Here is a 17,093-nt window from a genome sequence, read left to right on the forward strand (position 1 = left end):
GAGAGGGAAGGAAGAAGGGAAGGAGGGAGGGAAGGAGGGGGGGGAGGGAGGGGGAGGAGGAGGAAGGGGAGGAGGAGGATGGATGATGAGGATGATGATGACAGCCAGCATTTATATAGGCTTCCTATGTGCCGGGCACTCTGCTAAGAACTTTGAAATTAGTTTGATCCTCACGACAATGGTGGGAGGTAGATGCTATTATAATCCTCATTTTACGGAGGAGATAATCGAGGCAAACAGATCTCCTTGGCCCCAGGTCCAGGCCTCTATCCACTTAGCTGCCTCCAGGATAAAGGAGAGAGGTTTATGAAGATAACTCACTAAGGGGGTTCTGATCCTGATAGTGCAATCAGAGGTATTTTATGTTTTAAGCACTGTGTTAAATACTGGGGACACAAACATAAGCAAGCAGGATAATCTCTGGCCCCAAGGAGATTTTTTTTTTTTTTGCTTTTTGGAGGGCAATTGGGTTTAAGTGACCTGCCCATAAGTGTTAAGTGTCTGAGGTCAGATTTGAACTCAGGTCCTCCTGACTTCAGGGCCGGTGCTCTATTCACTATGCCACCTAGCCACCCCACCCCAAGGAGATTCTGTTTTAATGGGAGCAGGCAACAGATAAAGGAGAGCTATGGGAAGAAGGGAATGGGGAAGCTCTTTGTGGCAGCACGTTGGGGAGATGCATTGGAAGCAGGATAAAGGTCTGACTCTGGACAAGTCAGGGTGAAAATTCTCTTATCAGAGCCAGCAGAGCATGGGAAGAGTCCAAGGTTACAGTGCAGCTGGGTAGGAGGAAGATGAGAAGGACGGTCAGAATGTAGGCAGTATAATAAAGAGACGGCAAAAACTAGGCTTCCATGCCTAATAAGGCAAGCTCTCACATTTGAACATCACCTTCATTTCTGAGTGTTTTACTCCTCCCTCTCCTACTTAGAGGGTGAGTTCATTAAAACGAACCAATATATCAAGTAAGTCTGACAATATATTCCACACTCATAATCCTCCATCTGCATAAAGATGGAAAGCAGGTGCATTTCCTTAACTTTCCTTGAGGGATAATCTCGGTCATTATAATTACAAAGAATTGAGAGGTTTTTTTTTTCTCCTATATGATCATAATGCTATAGTCATTGTGTGTGTGTGTGTATATGTGTGTGTGTGTGTGTGTTTCTGGTTCCGCTTACTTCATTCTGCAACCATTCATGTAGGTTTTTCCATTCTTCTCTGAATTCTTCATCTTCATTGTTTCTTACGGAACAATGACATTCGATTCCATTAATTCCCTAATGTTTTATCCAGTTGAAATTTGGTTAATATAAGCATCCAAGGCATCCTTTAAGGGGAAAAGAAATCACAAAAGGATACTATATAGTTGATGTTCAGTGAGAAAGGAAGAGAAAGGAAAAGGTCAGCCTCTCTATTGACCTGTATGTGAATCTTAGAGCTTTCTGTTTTAGTACCAATTGGTAGAGTTACTTTCCTCTACCATTACTTTCTCTTCCCCTCCATTCTAATAAGTTGATCATTCCCTTGAGGCACTTCTTATCTGCCTGGTCTTTGAAGAACCAGGAACTGCAGGGCTCTTGACCTTATTTATCGAGCAGGAGACATAGGTCTGGGAACAGCTAAATCAAGGAGATTCCATTTTAATGGGAACAGACAACACAAAACACCTGGCCTCCCAGTGCAGGACAGCTCTGACACTGCTGACTTGTTACTCTGACTGTTTTGATGTATCCACTGATAAATAATAACTTTTCACATCATAATTTGCCCTAAGTGGAAAATTCTTCCTTAAATGGTCAACCATGTGATTCCCATACTCCACCAACTTCAGTAGCTCCCTATTGTTGTTAGGATGAATTACAAATGCCACTATTTGGCTTGTAAAGGTCTATACAACCTGGCTCCAGTCTATCTTTTCAGACTTTTTGAACATTACTCCCCCTCGTGCCCTCTGCTTCTAATAACAGACCAACCTTCTACCTTCATGTCTTTGCACTGCCCATCCCACATGTCGAGAATGTAGACCTTCTTTACCTCTCTTCCTTTAAGACTCTCCAAACCTTTTTCTACCTGAAACCTTTCCTGATCCCCTGACTGCTAGTGCCCTCTCCCAAACTACCTTTAACTCCTTTCTATATTTTTATATTTAGTCACCTTATGTTTGTCTCCCCTTATTAGAATACAAGATCCTTGGGAGTAGAGAAGGTTTCATTCTTTGTACTCATGCCCCCCCATGCCCAGAACAGTGCCTAGCACATAGGTAGTAGGCACCTAATATATACTTGTTGTTTGATCATTGAATTTGAATTCTGTTGAGATGAAACAATTATATCAAAAATTTGACTTTAGAATTCTTTGTCCAGACTGCCTCCTACCTGTCATCAAGATTTTTAAAGTAAATTACAAATTACTTACAAATTAATTTTTTTTAATTATGAACTAAAACATCAAATAAAATGGATAGTAACAGAAGATTTTGCATGAAACTGTAGATCTCCATTATGTATATGGCTTTTCTTTTAAATATATAATGAATTCATTGTGTAACTTTCAAAGCTGTCCTGCTTTTTCATGATTTTTTTTTTTTTTGCTTTGGACGGGGGAATTCAGGGCATTTGGGGTTAAGTGACTTGCCCGAGGTCACACAGCTAGTAAGTTAAGTGTCTGAGGCCAAATTTGAACTCAGGTCCTCCTGACTTCAGGACCAGTGAGTGCTCTATTCACTGAGCCACCTAGCTGCCCCTCCATGATTCTTTCTAGTCTTCCTTCTAGTCTTTTCTGTGCACTTAAAAAAAAGGTGCTTGAATCTGTCATTAAGATTTAAAGGGCATAGTCAAGGCACAAAGCATCCAGCCTGCTGAGAAATCCAAATTTGTGTTCTAAAGAGGCTTATTAATTTGCTGTGTTTATGAAGTGAGACCTAATCTATGTTCTATAGCCCCTTATATTTTCTTCTCAAGTGAAGAAAAACACATGCCATTACTCTTGGGATCATTTGAGGCATCACTAGAAGCTCAGATAATTACCTTTAATGGGGAGCATGTGAAATTCTCAGTAGCGAGGCTCCCACCTCTTCATGCAGGTCTGGGCAGGTTAACCAGGCAGGGTGACTCTTGGAGGAAGGAGGACATATAAGTCATTTTAATTGGAAGCTTCACCTTTTTTCCCTGATCAGCTGCTAAGGAAATTTTTACAAGGGACTAAAGACAGTGGATAAGTAGAAGGCTATTAAAGCAAACAAATCCACAAGCTCATGATTTTGGGTAGTATTATTTGTACTCCCTTTTGAATGTGGGTTTGGATTGGGTGCCTTATCAACCATTGGTGGACTATTTTTCTTTGTAACCTGTGGCTCAGGGACTCTGAACTCGACAAACTGTCCAGTCCTGAGGTCCTGATCCCAAGAGGGTCGGTTTCTCCTCTGTGGTGGAATGTTACTCTAGTTAAAACTCTGAAATAAAGCTAATATATAGTTCCTGTCCAGGTTTCCCCAGAGTTGGGTAAAAGAATCTCCAATAACCACAGAGGTGCTCAGTGTACAGCATAAATGTATCAGGTATGAAAGAGCATTTATTTCAACTTTAGAAAAATATGTAATAATAATAGCTAGCATTTAAATAGTGCTTTGAGGTTTGCAAAGCACTTTACATGTATAATCTCATCTGATCTCACAATAACCTGGAGAGGTAACTGCTATTATTACCTCTATTTCACAGATGAGGAAACGGAGGCAGAAAGGGGTTAAGTGACTTGTCCAGAGTCTTATAACTAGTAAGGACCTGAAGTGGAATTGGAATTCAGGTATTCCTGACTCTAGCCCTTAAATATGCCAGGCTCCCCTTTGCTGTTTCTATTTCTGGCAGAATCGGGAAAGGGAATCACATACTAGTAGGCATTTAAAAGGGAGATGAACTAATGAAGGAAGGAAATAGGAAAAGGTCAAAGGTGGAGAAAGGAAAAGGGTGGAGGAAGAAGTTGAAAGACGAGCAGATTTTTTTTTTAATAGAACAAAGAGTTCTTATCTGGGGGTGGGGAGAATTTGTCCTGGTCACTACTAATTAATTCACTGTGTGATTTTGAACATATCATTTCACCTTTCTGGGATGTAGTTTACTCCTATCTGCAAAACTAGGGGATCTGACCAAAATTCTTTTTAGTTTTAAAATTCTATGAGTCTGTAAGGATATTCATGGGCCAAAGTATGATACCAAAGTAGTAGGACTTTGCTGCTGACAGATATGAATAATAAAGATAAGATTGAAGGCTAGGTGGGGGAGGAAGCAATGAAGTCTTAATAATGTCGGCTCCTTGGTACTCACCTTATTTTCTGGCTCAAATTCATTTGTTTACTAAACCAGGGAAAATCTTGGGAATATATATTTCAAAAGTATATAGTAACCTCTATCTGAAGTCTTTGATCTTCATTCAGGTATAGGTGTCATAAAAGAAAGGCCTTAATCTTAGCCTGAAGTTCTCAACCTAGTTTTTGTTAGCTGGGCTTGGGGGCTATGACAAGGGAGCTATCAACTGGTCCTTGTCAAGGACAGGTCCTAGCCATTATGTCCTAGCAGAATGAAGGAGAGATGGCGTGGATGACCCTGAAGAGCTGTCCCCAGAAGACAGTACTAGAGATTATGCACCTAGAAGCCCTTATAAGATCAAAAGGGGCCATGAGAGACGATGTGCCCATTGTCCATGCCCAGTCACCACTCATGATTTTACAGATCATTGGAGCCAAGAGGAGGAGAATGAGCCCAGCAGACACAATGTGCCCAGAGGAGACGACAGAAAACAGCCCTAGGTTGTTACCTTCTGGGCTCCTACTTCTGTGGGTCACCTCTCCCAGAGCCTTCTTTCCCCATTAATACTCACAAGAGAAAGGCTGAAGGACTCTAGGGGGAGGGGCTGCCCTTTCTCTGGGCACAAATACACCTGCAGCTGGATTGTCTTCTGTACTAATGAACCTCCTCAACTCCCTCATTCCAACACTCTCTTGGTTCTCTCCTACCTTTCTGACCATTCCTTCTCTGTCTCCCTTGCTGGATCCTCCTCCAGATCGTGCCCTTCAGGGTTCTGTCCTGGGTCCTCTCCTCTTCTCTTTCTATACTACTTCATCATCTCCCATAGACTTAATTACCATCTCTGTGATGATGATCTCAAGTCTACGTTTTCTGCCCCCATCTCTCTACTGACCTCCAATCTCACGTCTCCAACTGCCTTTCAGACATCTCAAAATGGTTCTACAGTAGACATCTTAAATTCAACATGTCCAAAATGGAACTCATTCTCTTTCCTCCTAAACCTTCTCTAAAGTAATGCAATTGTCCTAATCTCAGGGATTCTGGTCATCCTGGACTCCTCACTGTATCTATCACCATATCCAATCTGGTGCTAAGGCTTGTTGATTTCACCTTTGGGACATCTCTCAAATATGTTCGTTTTTCTCTTATACTGCCCCCACTCTGGCGCAACCCTAGACTTAATAGCCTACTGGTGGATCTGCCTGACTCATGTCTCTCCCCATTCCAACCTATCCTCCACTGAAGCCACTAAAGAAAGTGATTTTCCCATAACACCAGTCTGACAGTGTCACCCCAGGACTCAATAAACTCCAGTGTCTTCCTAGTCCGATTTGGCATTCAATGCCCTTCATAACATAACCCCCTCCTACATTTCCAGTCTTCTCCTATCTTACACCCTGATGGCTACTTTTAGATCCAGGGATGCTGGCCTCCCGGGCTGTTCCATGAGTAAGATTCCATGTCTCTTAGCTTCAGGTATTTTTTTTGGCTGTTCTCCATGCCTCCTCTGCTCTTGACTACTGACTTCCCTAGCTTTCTTTAAGTCCCAGCTGAAATCTCTTCATTTACTGGATGTTTTCCCCAAATGCTTTTAATTCTAGCATCTCCCCTCTGCTAATTATTATGTACAGATGTATTATCTGTACATCGCTGGTTTCTATATATTTGTTTGCATGTTTTCTTTCCAATTAGATTATAAACTCCTCCAGGGCAGAAACTGTCCTTCTGTCCTTCCTTTTGCTTGTTTGTTTGTTTGTTTTTTAATCCCAGTCTTTAGCACAATGCCTGGTGCTTAATAAACGTTGATTCACTGATATACCCTAACATTAGGTATGTACTTCATGTATACTTTTTATGTGCAAACCCTAAAAATATTCACTGTCCCAAGATTGTGTGTGTATTTGTGGGAGAGTGCACCCTAGGTTTATGGGGGGGGGAATCTTCTATTGACTGTTTTCTTGTTGTCTAACCTAATTGTGTCCCTCAGATTTAGAGAAAATATAAACCCATGAATAGGGACTAGTGAGTTCTGGTGTTGAGTGGATGTAGACCTACAGAGTACCTTAAACTTGGGGTAGCTATTCAAGGTGGGAGGGAGTACTACTCATGTGAAAAATGAGTGAATTAGTTTACATAAGACTAGGATAAATTCAAGTGAAAAAAAAAGGGAATACTTCTCCCCTAGGATTGATATGATACAAATATTCAGACTTTCAAACATGCTACATTTTGAATTACAGAGAACAATTTTGATTTCCAAATTAACTGTATCTTTTTCTTAACCAGAAAACTAAGCCAGCTGCATTAAATTAGACATTGGATTGCCATCCAATGAGTCCGTGGAAAAACAAATAAAAAGTGATGCAAAGTAATTTTAAGAGGCAGAGAATGCTAATAAACAGTGGGATCAGGAAAGATGAGGAGGGGTCGAACCTGAGCTGTGAATTTAAGGAAGCTATGAATTCTAAAAGTCAAAGGTGAGAAGGCAGTGCTTTCCAGACTTGGCAGACCATAAAAAAAGCCTACTTCTATGCTTTCAAGACACAGAGACCAACCTAAATGAAAATTTGACTATATTTTGAATGAACTACTGTAGAGTGAATCATTTTATTTTTTACAGAGATGGAGAGATAAACACGCATATATAAAGGTTGTTCTTCTGGCCTATGGATAATTGTTAGACATGTTGGCTTCCCTTCTTAATGCCTAAGGCTGTGATGCCTCGACTAGCCTGGGGAGATGAGAGAATTTTAGTGAATACTAAAATAACTTTCTGTGTGTTTTGTTATTGGGTTATGTGCCATTTGTTTTTCTGGTAAATGCAAAAGTGGGTGGCAAATGCATTGACCTTGGGTAGACATGTGCAGGATCCGATATCCAAGTACTCGATTTGAGTTAAACATTTGTTACATGCTTGTGTTAGCACCAAATATTTAGTTTTCAATTTTTTCATCTTCTGGAATGTTGGAAATTGTATTTGGCATTTTCAGCTTTCCTGGGGTCTGAAACATAAACGGTTTCTTCCTCAAAATAGCATAGTTCTTCCTAATCTAGTTGGAATCTTCCAAGTCACATAGTCTCTCTATAGCCAGACCCTGTTTTTCTGGACTAGGGATGTATTTGCACAGGCCCAAAGATTGGAAGTAGACTATGATATTAATTTCCAGGCTTCATTCTTTGGCAGAAAGGCAAAGAGTGGTTTGAATGTATGAGATCCTTTGGGGTCCTCTGGAAAGCAGACCAGAGACAGGGCAGAGGGGTATTTTGGTGAGAGCAATGTTTTCTACTGAGATTTTCTTGAGACCCAAATTTAAGGAAAAAAAAAAGGTGGGAAGGTCAGGGGTGCTTTTTAATTTTTTTTAAACAAAATCTGCATGCAAATTACAATAAGAAATTAGGCCTGTGGTTTCATTGGTATAGGAAATGCCCAGATGAGAAAACTATTAATTCAAAGGTTGCCACTTTCCCAAAAGCATAGAGTTGCCTAGGGCACCAACAAGTTAAGTGACTTGCTACACAACCATAATAGTCAATAATCAGTAAACATTAAGCTCCTACTATGTTCTCCTACTATGTGCTAAGCACTGAGGATAGAAGAAGGACAGAGTCTGCCTTCAAGGAGCTTATAATCTAACAGGGAAAGACAATACACAAAGGGAAGGGGAAAGGGAGGAGGGTTGGCCTGGGGAGAAGGTTCTGAATGAGGAGTGGGGGAATAGTGGAAAAGTCAGAGAAGTCTCAGAGTAGAACAGCCAGGTGAGCAATGAGGAGATGTTCTGAGCTGAATTCCCTCCTTAAATGGAAGTTTTGGAGGTCATGGCTCCATCCTCCTATTAGAGGGACAGAAGGTGGTGATGAAGTAGAATACCAAGAGATAAAGATTTGAACCCAAGCCTTGACTTAAAAAGCAACACTATCTATGACATCACTGCCGCTCAGCCTACATGTCATCCTAATATTTCATTAGTAGCTTTCCCTTTCTAGGTTTTCCTTCTCTTAATTTACTATGATTAACTCAGGTACCGATGATGACAGGACAAAGAAACGACATCACTGTGTCATAGAATTTCTTTTCTTTTGTGTTTGTTTTGTGTTTTTGTAACAAAAATGATCCTAAACAAACAAATGACAAAGCATTTATGAAGTACTTACTATGTGCTAAAACAGAAAATATTCCCATTTTGAACAAATTTGAACAAAAAAATAAATAGAAAAAAGTCAGGCCGTCCCTTATTTCAAGGAGCACATACTCTAATGGGGACAGACCAGAGATAAATGAAAATTCACCTTCAGGATAAATGGGAAGGACCAAAAGCCTTAAGGGTTCATAGGTGAGGTGGCTGACCCTGTCTAAGTGCTGTGATCTCATTTGATACTCCCACCAACATGTGAGGTTGGTACTATTTTTATCCCCATTTTACAGCTTGAGGAAATTGAGGCAGATAGAGGTCAAGTGACTTGCCTACTAAATGTCTGATGTCAGATTTGAACTCAGGTCTTCCTAACTCCAGGACCAATGTCTTCTCTCCACTGTGTCACCTAAAGCCCTCTATTAGAGGTCTCTATTATTTATTAGTTATCAATTAGTTATTCCTCACTCTTGCAATGTAACTGGCCCATTTTTTTAAATTTTACTTTTTTTTCCCTCTACATATCATTTGATCATAGAGTTGGAAGGGGCATAGAGGTCATTTATTTAAACCCTCCCATTTTACAGAGGAGGATTACAGAAGTGGGTTAAGTGTAGGGGTGTGCTAGTAAATGTTTAATAATTAGCTCTTCAAAAACCCAAAATGCATGCCTGCTAAACTTTTAAGTTTAATTTGCATTATTAACATTTTTCTTTTCTTTGTCACTTTCCTAAGTCTAGACAATTAACAAAAAAAAATCAAGGTATAATTTGTAACATTTGCTGATTTCCAAGGCATAAATGCTTACACTGAAAATTTTAACAACTAACTGAGTTAGTTCTAGCTGGTTCCACTATACCCCCAGTCAAGTGACTTGTCTAAGGTGATATGGGTAATAAATGGCAAAACTGAGATTTGAACCTAGATTCTCTATCTCCAGATCCAGATTTCCTTCCACTGACCCATTCAGTCATAGGAGGAGTTCAAGTCAAGCATGGAATGGGGCTAGAATGCAATGATATCAGTGCTCTAATTTGTTATTTTGACAAATGTCTAGTGGGAGATGATGGAAGGACATCCTCTACTATGTTCCTGTTTTACAACCTAGAAGAGGATTGCCTCTGTAACATTTTAACAGTGTCTTGCTTGCAGAATCTATCTGGACATTCAGCACTACAAATTAATTTATACATTTCTGAGTCTCATTGTGCACATATCATCTCCTGAAGGCCTTCCACTGATATAGAACCCTTAAATTGTGGGGTTTGCACCTTGAAGCTAAGGGGCAGAGAAATGTGCTCTAGTCCTTACTCCAACATTTTGTAGGCCCATGGCCGCCAACAAATCTGAGCCTTAGTCTATTCATGTATCAAATGAGTGCAACAATATTTAGAGAACTCACATCACAGGATTGTTATAAAGTGCCTTTAAGCCCTCAACACTATATAAATACAAATTATTATTATACAAGGGCAGCTAGATGACACAGTGGATAGATCACTGGGATTGGAATGAGGAAGACTTATTTTCATGAGTTCAAATCTGGCCTCAGACACTTACTAGCTGTGCGACCCTGGGCAAGTCACTTAACCCTGTTTGTCTCAGTTTCCTCATATGTATAATGAACTGGAGAAGGAAATGAAAAACCACCCACTATTTTTGTCAAGAAAATCCCAAATGGGGGTTATAAAGAGTCAGACATGGCTGAAAAATGACTGAACAACAAAACTATAATAAAATGTTCACTTCCAATCCAAAACAGTACAATTCAATACAAAAACATTTATTAAGTGCCTACGGTGTGCAAGGCATTCTTCTAGCTTCTGTGCATAGATATAAAGAGAAATAGAAAAAACAAATAATTCCTGCCCTCAAGGAGCTTAGATTCTACTAGAGATATATAGCATACAAATACATGTTCATTAAAAGTATGGTTGCCTGGGTGTTTCCTGTCATATAATTTTTTGCTTTCTCTGTGCTTCTTCCAGCAGGAGAATGAAAAGTAAATGGTGACTCTATCTGTGTTTTAATGAGCGACAGAACAACCCTGTTCAGGGACTGTCCATTTAATTACTTTTTTCTCCCCAGTATTAAAGTATTTTCTTATGAAAAGAGCCATAGAGAACTGGAGGAGTTAGCTTTGTCTTCTGTGTCCAAGCTGCTGAAATGTTGTGTTTCCGCAGAAGGCAGTGGTATCCAGAAGTCACCTTTCTTTTCCTGACTTGGCTGTTAATGGACTTACTCCCCCTGCACTCACTTGGCCTTCTTGCCTGGCAGGAGAGGTATCCTGTTTTATAACTAGCCTGTCAGTCCTGGGGCAGTGTGGAATACATCCCCTACTGCCCTTGTTCTTTGGTTGACCAACCACGGTTTCTACTCCTCTAAATACCCAAGCACCACTTGGTGTTTTTCCATAACAAGCTATTTAACTGAAACTTCAAAGTTTGGGTTTTTGAGATTTATTTATTTCATTCAGAACAGAACTGGATCATTAATAGAGATAGAATACTATTTAATTCCAGCCAAAATGCCACCAGGTTTCTATTGGAAGAAATAGGAAATAAATATTCTTAGAGGATGAACCTGATTAATTAAGGTACATATTTATATAGTGTGTCTGTACTGTATGAATGTTGCCTTGGATCCTACTATAATAGAATTAGGCCTGAAAGGGACCTTTAGGTTAATTTTATCCAATCTCCTAATATTTCAGATGAAGAAATTGATGCCCAGAGAGGGCAAGTGACTTGTGAGACTCTACAAATGGTAGAATTAGGAATCTTACTCAAAGTCCTTTCTCCCAGTTTAACATATGTGGCTCTGTCTCCTGAATATGATGGTTGGAAAATATGTAGCTTGTTGCATATGTTATTAGACATCTTGCATTTTAAGTTGAAGTATGGGGATAGTGAAAATAACATGGAAGTCAATCAATCAATCGATAAACATTTATTAAACACCTACTATGTGCTAGGCATTGTGCTATGTTCTGGGGATACAAAAAGAGGAAGTGACAGCAGTGTGTACTACAGAGGGCAGTGCCCAACAAGAGAAAGAGTGAGCAACTAGGAGACACAGTTTGTTACCAACTAGAAACACCCATGTCACCATGGGTGAGTCATGGATGCTTCCTCTTCTGTAAACTGAGCTCAATATACCTCTGTACATCCTAAGGTGCTGGTGGGAATTGAGTGAAATCATCGGTATGAAAGCACTTTTGAAAGCTATAGGCATTATAGAAATGTTAAATATGATCACAATAGTGATGATTATACTTAAAGGCAGTAAGGGGAAAAGGGGGAAGAGTGAATGAAGCAACAAAGACTTTCAAGGGCATATTGCTGAATGTGGTGTGTATGTAACTTACCATCTCTCCCTCTCTCTCTCCCTCCCTCCCCCCCTCTCTAATCTATCTACTTCTCTAATAGTCTTCTTTCTTCTTTCTTTTCTTTCCTTTCTCCCTTTTTTCTTTGTTTCTTTTTCCTTCCTGTCAATCTTTTACTCATACTTGACACATGGAATTATATGGATAACCTTTTCTGTGTAGAGATGTTATTTATAGACATACATATATGTAACATTGTATATTTATACATATGTGTATATATGTATATATATGTAAATATCTGCATCTATCTCTGATAGATGCTATAAATGGACAGTTAGTTGGGACTAACATTGAAGCAGCGGGGAGAACAAGCAGGGCTGCTTTTAGAAAATGACAGGATTATTTTTTAGTCACTGTTTCTCTCTGAGACAAAAGCCTGTTCTCTCTCTCTCCCTCTCCCTCTCCCTCTCCCTCTCCCCTTCCCCCCCTCTCCCTCTCCCTCTCCCTCTCCCTCCCCCTCTCTCTTTCCCTCCCTCCCTCCCTCCCTGAGAGTTGAGAGCTATTATTCTTTGAAATAACATTTTTACAGAAGGCATTAGAAAAGTGCCTTAACCCATAGGTTCTAACTGTCCCATCAACTATGGTTCTTCATCTCCCTCTAGGATGACTAAGAGGGGGACTAATATTTTTAGGACTATCCTTTTAGTAACAATATGATTCTGGTGATCTTGTATGGCTCCAGGTAATGTAATACTACAGTTTCTGAAGAATATAAGTTGAGGATTACACAAAAGACAATGGATAAAGACATGGATGCATAAGCAGCTGTAATACATTATGAATAGGGAATTGTCAACCAATTTATGTGAAATCTATACTTCTCTCTGTCATTATAATCTGCTTTCCTGTACTGAGTGGAGTTGTTTGTAATTCTCAAGTCACTAGCTAAGGCTGATTACAAGTTTCATCAGTGAGCTCCTTGAGGCTTCCTCATTCATACACTGGAGATCACTAGATCTTCAGTTATTATGTAGGAAAGTACATCCTTGAACTTCAATTGAGCACAGCATTATAACTGAATAATACTTGTTCACTGGACCAGGGACATTTGTAATTTTGTTGCCAATTCAATCTTGCCCCCAATAAATAGTTTTTTAAAATATTTTATTTTTTCCAATTACATGTAAAAACAATTCTTAGCATTTGTTTTTAATTTTTGAGTTCCAAATTCTATCCCTCTCTCTCTCCCCTCACCCCTCTCTGGGATGTGAAGCAATCTGCTATAGGTTATACACACACACACACACACACACACACACACACACATATGTGTGTTTGTATATACACATGCATATAAAAAGTTAAAACATATTTCCACATTAGTAATTTTGTGGAACAAAATTCAAAGAAAAAACCAAAACAAAACAAAGAAAGTAAAAAAATAGTATGCTTTGGTCTGCATTTAGACTCCATAAATTTTTTCTCTATAAGTGGATAGTGTTTTTCATCATGAATCCTTTGGGATTGTCTTGGATCATTATATTGCTCAGAATAGTTACATCATTCACAGTTGATCACCATACAGTATTACTGTACAATGTTCTGCTGGTTCTCCTCACTTCTTTTTGCATCAACTCACGTAGGTCTTTCTAGGATTTTCTAAAATCATCCTGCTTGTCGTTTCTTATAGAACAATAATATTCCATTACAATCATGTATTGCAACTTATTCAGCCATTCCCCAATTGATGGACTATCCCCTTAATTTCCAATTCTTAGTCCCCACAAAAAGAGCTGGCAAAAATATATTTTTTGTACAAATAGGTCCTTTCCCCTTTTGGGGGGATTTCTTTGGGATACAGACCTAGTACTGATATTACTGGATCCAAGGGTATGAGGTTTTATAACCCTTTGGACATAGTTCCAAATTGCTCTCTAGAATTGTTGGATCAGTTCACAACTCCAGCATGCATTAATTATAATTTTTCTTTATCTTGGTACATGATGTGAGATGCTGGTCTAAACCTAGTTTCTGTCATACTGTTTTCCCAGAAGATTTTGTCAAATAGTGAGTTATTGTCTTAAAAGCTTGAATTTTGGGGTTTATCAAATGCTAAATTACTGTAGTCATTTACTACTGTTTATTGTGTACCTAATCTATTCCACTGATCCACCACTCTATTTCTTAGCCAGTACCAGATTGTTTTGATGATTCCAATAATTTTTTGGATTGATTCCTTACTTTAATATCATAATTGACCAGATCATCTCCAGCTGATCAGTAACCAGAAATTTCTACACTTTGGGCAAATATCTAAATGTGACCACTTTTATATATGATTGAGGTAGATTAGAGACAGAAGACATGAGAGATGAAAAGGCTGAAGAACTGAGAGGCCAGAGTGTTTGGTTGAGGATGCAGGGAAAAATACTGTGGACCAGGCACTGACCTTATTGGCGGTTGGAGAAGAGACAAAATGGCTTGGAGATCCAGTGACAAGGAGCTAGAAAAAACAGAGTTAATTTTAAAAGAGGAGAGTAGTTGTTGAGCACTGATGCAAAGTTATCTACAAGTGGGAGAGATGAATAATGAATCTTTCACTTCTTCTCCCTGGATCTATGTGTCATGGAGTAGAAGAGAAGATGGAGCTAGCTAGCTTTGGAGAGGGTAAAAAGAGTTACACTGCTTTCAGGATAAAACTAAGTTTTGGTGAGCAGCAGGATACAGAAAGAATGTGAGCAGAAAATTTCTAGATCATAGGTTTAGAGCTCAGAGGGGCCGTAGAAATTACCCCTTTAAATCTGTTCATTTTCCAGTTATAGAAGCAGGTCCAGAGAGCTAAAGGTCATACAAATAGTTGGTAGAAGAGCTCACATTTGAACTAGGGTCTTCTAACTTTAAATCCATCAATCTATCTACTGTAGAAGATTTTAGAAAGTGCTATGGAAATGGAAGGCAGAGGAGAGAGAGGATAGGAGCTGAAGGATAGGGTTAAATATAAGGGGGTAAGCTCAACAGATGTCACATCTGGAAGGTAAGAAGACCCTAGGAGATGGACATCATGGTACCTGGACCCTGGGTTATGGCAGCCCCTTTTGGTGAGGGAGTAACTGAGGGAATGGGCCACCTGGTATACTGCATAGGGTGGGACCTAAGCTCCTGGAAAGAACCCTTGTGTCTCCTGGGCTGTCAGCATCTTGACTTCAACCTTCCAATAATAACAGTTATAGAAATGCTCCTTCCCCCTCTCCAACACTGATGTTCAGATATTCTCTTCCAGACTTGTCTTTACCTTCCCTGCAGGTACACATATCCACAGAGAAATAAACAGCATCTTTTTCCTACTCCTGAAAGAAGGGATATCTCCTCCATGCCTTGGCTACTCTGCCCTGCTTATGGCTGTAGTCTCTAATCATCTCAAATAGTATTGCTAAAATGGATTATAATTCAAAATGTTGCTACTGATTAATGGGCCAGTCACTGGATTTTGAAGTGGAAGAGATCTGATAGATTACCAAAGTGAGTGATACCGCCCCTTTGGGGGTGCTGGAACCATTGGGTGTGGTGATGATGGTGGTTGTGGTAGTAGTAGTAGCCTTGGTTGTAATTGATGGGTGTTGAATAAAAATAAGAGGAAATGGAAGCATAAGGAAGGAAGAAAAGATAATTTTGAAAAACTCTTCATACATGTTTCATCTGTTGTGTAACAGTTAAAGTCATAATGATTGCATTACTTTCCAAATAAACCCACAAAATGCAAGTTATAACTGATCAATGGTCAAGTCTGCTGACAGGTTTTAACAAGCAAGTATTGGCAGGTGAGTGTGGCATACATTGTCAGGAAGTCCAGCATGCATCAGCAAGACTAAAGTGTGTGTTATGATGCTTTTTTACAATATGATGCTATATGATTACATGGCACAATAGTCATCAAAATTTCAATGCAGTAAAAAGAAACTTCACAAATTTACCATGAATAATTAAATTTAAGATGCATCATTTTAAAAAATTTATTTTCAAATTTCAAAAAAAAATTAAAAGGTTAAAGAAAATAGATTTCCAGGGGAGTACTAAGCAAAAAAAAAATTAACAAAGCTGTAGGCCAAATAATTTTGGGGACTTCTGATCTAAGTCCCATTAATCCTCTTCCCATTTAGATGAAGAAATCAAGGATCAAGAAGGGAAATGACTTTTCTAAAGTCACACAGCTAGTTAATAGTAGAGTTGGGAATCAAACTTAGATTTTCTCCAAATTTGGTACCTTTTCTAACATATCAACTGTGGGCTGGAAATTAGAAGACCCACGCTTAAATCTTGACTCTTCCATATACTAATCATGTCATTTAATCTACTAAGCCTCAGTTTCCTCATCTGTAAATTATCTCTTTCATAATGTTGTTTTGAGAATCCAATAAAACATGAGCCCCCAACCTTTTTACTCCTGACCTCCATTAAGCTTTCCCATAATTCCTACTCAGACTAAAAAGAAATAAATTCTAGAGTTACAACACATGTATGTAAGAAATAAAGAGATTAATTAATGTCAATAAGGGTACTGTAGTAATTTACCAAAAATTCCCCCTTGACAAGCTTCTCATAGTCCCTGGGGGTATGCATAACTCAAGTTGGATACCCTTGAGATAAGATAATGTAAACCATTCTAAAATAGTGAAGTATTGTGTTAATAAACTTATTATTAAAACAAAATGTATTGTAACTGGCCGTGTAATCTTGAGCAAGCTACTTAACCCCAAATGCTTAAAAAAATGTATTTAAATTTATTTAAAAAACAGGCCATATAACACTTTTCTTTTAATAGGATTTGATGCTCACAAAAATTAAGCAATGAATGGCTTCATGATACAGGGGAAAAGGTCAGAGAATTTGGTGTCAAATGAACTTTATTTAAATCCCATATTTTACCTGTGGAGAAGAGAGAGAATGACTTGGAGGTCTAGCAACAAGGAACTAGACAGAATAGAGTTAATTTTAAAAGAGGAGAGTAGTTATTGAACGCTGATCCAAAGTTATTTAGAAGTGGCAGAGATGAGCAATGAATCTTTCAGTTCTTCTCCCTGGAGGAGAGTAGTTGTTGTAAAGCCAAGCCAAGCAGAGCAGCTTTCCAGAGGACTGTTGTGAACAACTTTGAGGTTCTGATCACATAGTATAGTGAACTCTTTATTCAGCAATAAATTAAAGCAAAACATTCACAGAAACCAAAGGACAGCATTCACAATGTTATAACATAACAACTTATAACTAAAGTGGCCACGTGGTTTTAAACAAAAGATATCATTCAGTAAGTCCTTAACTCAAGCATCCTTAAGGAGC

This window comes from Petaurus breviceps, unplaced genomic scaffold (genome assembly GCF_028583685.1).
Source record: "Petaurus breviceps papuanus isolate PSGF00001 unplaced genomic scaffold, PetGlider_PUasm1.0 175, whole genome shotgun sequence".
NCBI classification, from domain to species: Eukaryota; Metazoa; Chordata; class Mammalia; order Diprotodontia; family Petauridae; genus Petaurus; species Petaurus breviceps.